Below are 6038 nucleotides of genomic sequence, written 5' to 3'. Positions count from 1 at the left end.
AGAGCCCTTGGGCTTGAAAAAGAGTGTCAGAGGCCTCGGTGAGGAACAGAGAGCGGTAGGGACCCTCTGAGGGGCTCATTCCTGAGCACTGCTGACAGAGCACTCAGTAGGTCCCCGTACAGTGGGGGAACACGCGGACTTCTGTCCCCACCTTCAGGATGACAAGAGTCTAGCCCCTCTTATTCACAGCTCATTACTTGTATATGTGAAAGTATATTTCTGGCCATAGGCTAGTGAGAACTTCTCTTGTTGAAGGTGGCATTTCTTGACTTATAAGTTACATCTTGTCAGAAATCTTTTAGAGGCTATGACAGAAACCCAACTCAAAGTAGCTTATGCAAAAGAGGAAACTTATTGGCCCATGGATGTGAGAAAGAGCCTGGGGCTCAACCATGTCGAGGACCCAGTGCAGCCCTCTCTCTCCCAGCTTTGCTCTTCTCTGGGCTGGCTTCATTCCAAGGGAGACTCCCCACTGCTGTGACAAAGAGAACACTTGCCAGTCTTAAGTTTTTCTCTCCTTCCAGTTAGCAATCCAAAGGGAAGCGTAAGAAAGAGCTGCTTTCCTGAAATTACTCACAAAAATCCTAGAGAGGACTCTGATTGGTTGGCTTGGGTCACATACCCACACCTGAACCAATCAGTGTGCAGGCTAAAGGGATGGCCCAGCCTGAGCTGGGCTCCAGAGGAGGTGAGACCATGTGGTCAGACAGCACCACCCAATAGGAGATGGAAAAGATGTGGAAGTGACGAAAAATAGCCGTCTCTTTCAGTGAAGAGCATATAATTAGTTGGTAATAAAACCAAAGGCCCTGACCAGTGGGAAATGGAGACGATCGACTGATGTGCAGACCCAAATGGTGCAGAGGAGCAAAGAGGGAGAAGGAAAAATCCTCAGGGCCAAAAAGAAAAGGGATGATAAAAAGCAAAAAAAGGTAAAGATGTATTGATTCCAAAATAACCGAAGAACCGAGCACACAGTGGAAAATGTACCACAGACTATGTGGATTCCCATGATTTCTGGGAGGTATAGAAATGATTCCCAGAGCTGAAGCCCTGCGATGTACAACCCAAGACAATGTCACCCCCTTTAGCCTGGAGGGAGGAAGGGAATCTATTCACAGACTTGAATTTGAGTTACCAGGAGAAAAGTCATACATACGAATTCAGATTTTAAATTTGTTCTCTATTATTTCCTGAAAATTGAATTTCTGTGCAAGATATTCATATTTTAAAATATTCATAAGAGTTCTGGGAATGGGAAATAAGCCAAGAGTGGCCACTTTCCCTGAAGCAGAATATCATTGGGATTTATATCTTATCAAACTAGTATAGCATTTTGCAGATAATACCCATGTAGACAGATTCTACATGTTGGTGATGACCTTGAGACATGATCTGGTGAGACCTTACCAAAAATTTAAAATCAGGCCCCAAACGGCTACCTCACCAGTCAGTCTCTGGAAAAACAGCCTGGCTGTGGAATCCTGTTACAGATAAATGCCTGGAATGAAAGCAGATTTCATAGACCAGAAACCATCCAGTAGCAAGTATATAAGTGTCTTCACTTCTGAATCCCTTAAAAATAAGAAAAGCCATATGGATAGGGAGGGGCACACAGAGAAGGAGAAAAATTTTAGAGTATATTGCCACTGGCACCTTATTTTTTGCAAAAAAAAAAAAAAAAAAAAAAAAACCTACAGAAATTAACATAGCACCACGGTAGGCATAGGACTTTGTTGGCATAACATCACGTGACAGAAGGGTGGCTTTAGCCAAAACTAAAAAGCTGCCATGGCTTTAGCTGAAGGACCAAGAGAAAGATGTATTTTATTTTCAACATTTTCATTCATCATCTTCCTTCCACAATCCCCTGGTCCCTTATCTACAGCCATGTTCCTCGGCAGTGTCTGCAGCACTGGGATTCCCCCTGGTCAGCAGCTCTTTGACAGCTAGCAACGTGAAAAAGAGCAAAATGTCTAGAATGGCTGAGGTACATCCACAGGGCTCTGCGAGTGATGGAAAGGAAAGGAGAGTACAGGTGTCTCTCAACCACCCCCTCAGGAAACTAACCAGTTTCACAAGAAATCATCAAAACAACTATTTCATTGAAACTTAAACACCAGCCATCATCACTCTTAAATTATTTTCTCAGTGCCACTCATCTTTCAACTTCAAGAGCTAGGACACTATATCACTTCGTTCCGAAAATATAATACTAATAAATACCACACCTTGCAGGTTCAGTTTAATCAGCCCTGTCTTGAAATAGCTGTTTACTAACTTTGCATTATATAATTAAATGCCCAAACACTATATTTAAGAAACATTAAAACTATCACTTATGCTGATGGGAGTTGGGAAATTCCAAATGAAGAATGTCTAATGGTACTGCAAACATAAGACTCCCCATGAGGACAGCAAATCAGAATGGGAACTAGCAAGTATGGGTCCCCTTCTATTAACTATTGTGATACGTGAAGAATACAAAAGGTGGGAGCTCAGGGAGGCTTCGAATCTGCTTCAACATTTCTTCCTTTAATGAATCCAATTCTCCAAAACTGAATTTGTTGTGAGTTCCGAGAAGCTCCTAGCTGGGAGGGTTTTCAGGAAGAGGAAGAGGGTTGTGGTCATTTCTTCCACTTTGCAGACTATCCATTTCTTCTCTGTCATTTCGTGTCTCTCCACCCCTCCACCATCAGGTGGGAAACCCTGGGCTCATTCTTGATTTCTCTTCCCGAATGCCTATCTTTGACAGTCTCATATCTGAGCATCCCCATCCACTTCGCATGGCCTCACCCTAGTGGGTCACCCCTACTGTCGTCCCTTCTCTGTCCTATTGTAAGTGTCTCTCAGTTGGTCTCCGACCTTCTGATACCATTTTACTCTAGCCTTTGCTGCTCATGCTATCAAGTTAGCTTCTAAGATGTTGCCTGTTTCACTCCCACTACCCAAACACCACCTGTACACCTCAAACTCTTGTTGCTGGAATTCAAATTTCCAGGCCTGTTTTTAATATGTTTCAAAGCTTTTCTATTTAAAAACTCAGTCAAATCAACCTACTTCTTCCTTAATAGAGTAGGTAATTAACCTAGCAGTGTTTGGTGTGTGTATGTATGTGTGTGTGTGTATATACACACACACACATATATACATATATATTTATATATGTATAAATATTGGCCTAACCTATTTGTAATAAAATAAAGCGGTTGCACTCCTAGATCTTTGCCCATGTCATTCCTCCTTTCTAATGCTCTCCCTGTCTTTGCCACTTGTCAAAATTTGATCTTTCTTCTAGATCAGATTCCGCCTCTTCCATAAAGCCTTTTCTATCCAGACCACTGTGGTTATTCTCTCTCTAAACTTCTGCAGCAGAGGTCTGTTGAAAGCAATATTTGGTTCCCTCTTGAGTGAGAGGAAGCTGAGGTATTTATCCACCAACTTCCATCCATCATTGGTTGAGCTCTGTCTCCAGGAACATTGATGCTCTGGCATCTTGACCTGCCTCATGCATGAGCTGAGAGGAAAACCCTCGGACAGAAAGCAGCTGGTCTTATGGTAGAAAACTGCCAGATTGTAAGGGAATGTTGAGGCCTGGGTACACATAAGCGAATATCCTTTCATGGTATTAGGTGTAGAAAAGCTTCCCCAGTGAATCCCCTGTGTTTCAGATCCACTGCTCCCTGCTCTCGTGTTGTAGCAGTAACCCTATTCCCTCAAACAAGCAACTCTAGTAACTTCTTTCTCTACCTCCTAGACCACAGGAGTAAGGAGCCCAGAATAACTTAGCAGCAGTGGATCAGTGTGATGTTCTGTGGAATATCATGAGAACAACATGCTGGGGATTATATTCTGCCAGAGAGCTGGACGGTTAACGTAACCCTGGGGCACAGGTCTGACTGGGTGCAACTGTCCATCCCAGGTGAATGGATGCTACTTTGGGTTTCTACTTCCTGATGCAGCCTGAAGAATTTATGTGCTAGTAAATAGTTGCACACTGAGTGCAAGAGGCTCTTTTGATATGTCCTAGTAAAGGTACTGTCTCCCACACTTGCTGTGATTGAGGCTATGCCTTGGTTAAGTATGTGGTGGCCCTCCATAATGTGCCATGATCTACCTGGATTTCTCAAGGCTTGCATTAGTATGTTAAATGTAGAAACCAGTGTAGGAAATACATGGAATACCCTGGGTTTATCCTTTGTCTGAAATTTATCTGTAGAACCTCTGAAATCTTAATGGAGGTAATAAGAATGAAAAACAAAGCTGCTTTCACTGACAAGAGTTGGAGATTGGCTCCACCTCGATGCAATCTGCTGTTTTGCTCTGGGAAGACCACCAGAATTGACCACTGATTCATGTGAATGATAGATACTATTACTAGAAGTAAGGGCTTTGAGATTCTCTGGCTGTATGTTACTAAAAACGTTACCTATGTCAGAAGCAGAGAACACTGAAGAGGTAGGAGGCTGGGACCTCAAAGTGTGAAATGAGAATCCTAGCCTAGATCCTAGTCTCACTCAGGAGGAGTAATGTTGGTCACCTCTGGATCAGGCTAAAGCTTAGCCTTAACTCTTGGTGTCCTGCACATGGTGTTAAGACGGAGTAATTCAGACTTTGGGGAATATACTTGTGGGTTCTGATACCATTTTTCCAGGAGAGGTACAGAGCCAGGGTTGGGCTTTCCCTCGGGGGCCAGGTTGCTTCCACTCTCATTCGTCCTGGGAAGAGTCATCTCCTAGGATAAGATAAAGACTAAAGAGAGAGGTTTTCAAGGAATTAATACTTTGAGGTAGAGATAAGCATATAAACAAATAATTATTAAAATAATTATAAGCAAGAACAGGAGAACTAGGGTATTTTCATCACAAGTTTAGCTGCCCAAACGGGTTTAGACTGAAATCCTATGAACCCCATTTCCACAGAAGGGAAACACACAATCCAGATCAAGGATCCACAAAACTAGAAAGCAACCATTTTGTTTTGCAAAATCATCTCCAAGGTGATGGAAACTCTATCAAGAGGAAATGGGCTAAGATCTAGGATAAAGGAAGGAGCAAAGGAGATAAGAACAGTAGAAGCTGGTTATATTGGGTTCACTCCTGGCAAAACCTTGGATGGAAAAGACCAACTCTGACTGACCATTATGAGTTTATCCTGCTACTGGAGGCTTGCTGAGGTGCTAAATATAGGTTACTCTCTGACCAGCCCCAGGGACTTGTTTGGAGGGACACGTCTATGACTGGTGCCCATGAGAGACAGTGGGGGCCTCCACAAGGCATAGCCCCATTGTCAGAATGGGAAGTTTTCTCTCCACACATCTTAGGAGACTATTTTGTAACATTATTTGGTTTGCTGTCTCCTATCTCCATTGATTTCTAAGGCAAACACACTTACTAAGCGAGTTAGAAAACCAACAGTTCATGCAGTGACATAATCACCCCTCTCTACAGAGCATATGCTCACAGCCCCAAAGGGCAGTCTTATTATTCTACCCCCACTGGACAGATCCTAATTACTGCCAAGCCTGTTATAATAAAAAGTAAGCATATTAGTCCCATCTTTATGTCACATAAAGAGATGCTAAACATTACACCTGGGGATTTGGTACCTTCTTTTCACAAATGTGTCCCTCTTTCCCTTTGCTTCCAGTGCTGCCAAATGTTATCCTTTAGTCTGAAGCTAATGGCTAATGCCGTCACTTCGTTTACTCAGCAGCTGTGGCCCTCATCTAAATGAATACATGAGTAAATTATTATGCAGTGAGTGCCCATGGTGTCCTGAACTATATTAAAAATGAGGAGTGATGGCCCCAAGGAATAAGTTTCTATTTTCTTTGAAGCTCAGAATCTGTGTGAGGAATAGATTAAAACCAGGACAGAGTTCACCTCCCAACTGTGAACTAGAAAGATGAATAACTTGTGAGAGTACATTACTTTGGTTCTGGGATTCATTTTTGTATTAACCTGTACAGGTATGGATGAAATCCTGGGAGTTGGTAAACCCTCAGTCAGGATAACAAACCCATAAGGTGAAGCTCT

Source organism: Camelus bactrianus, chromosome 5 (assembly GCF_048773025.1).
Source record: "Camelus bactrianus isolate YW-2024 breed Bactrian camel chromosome 5, ASM4877302v1, whole genome shotgun sequence".
Classification (NCBI taxonomy): domain Eukaryota; kingdom Metazoa; phylum Chordata; class Mammalia; order Artiodactyla; family Camelidae; genus Camelus; species Camelus bactrianus.
This window is presented reverse-complemented; position numbering follows the sequence as displayed.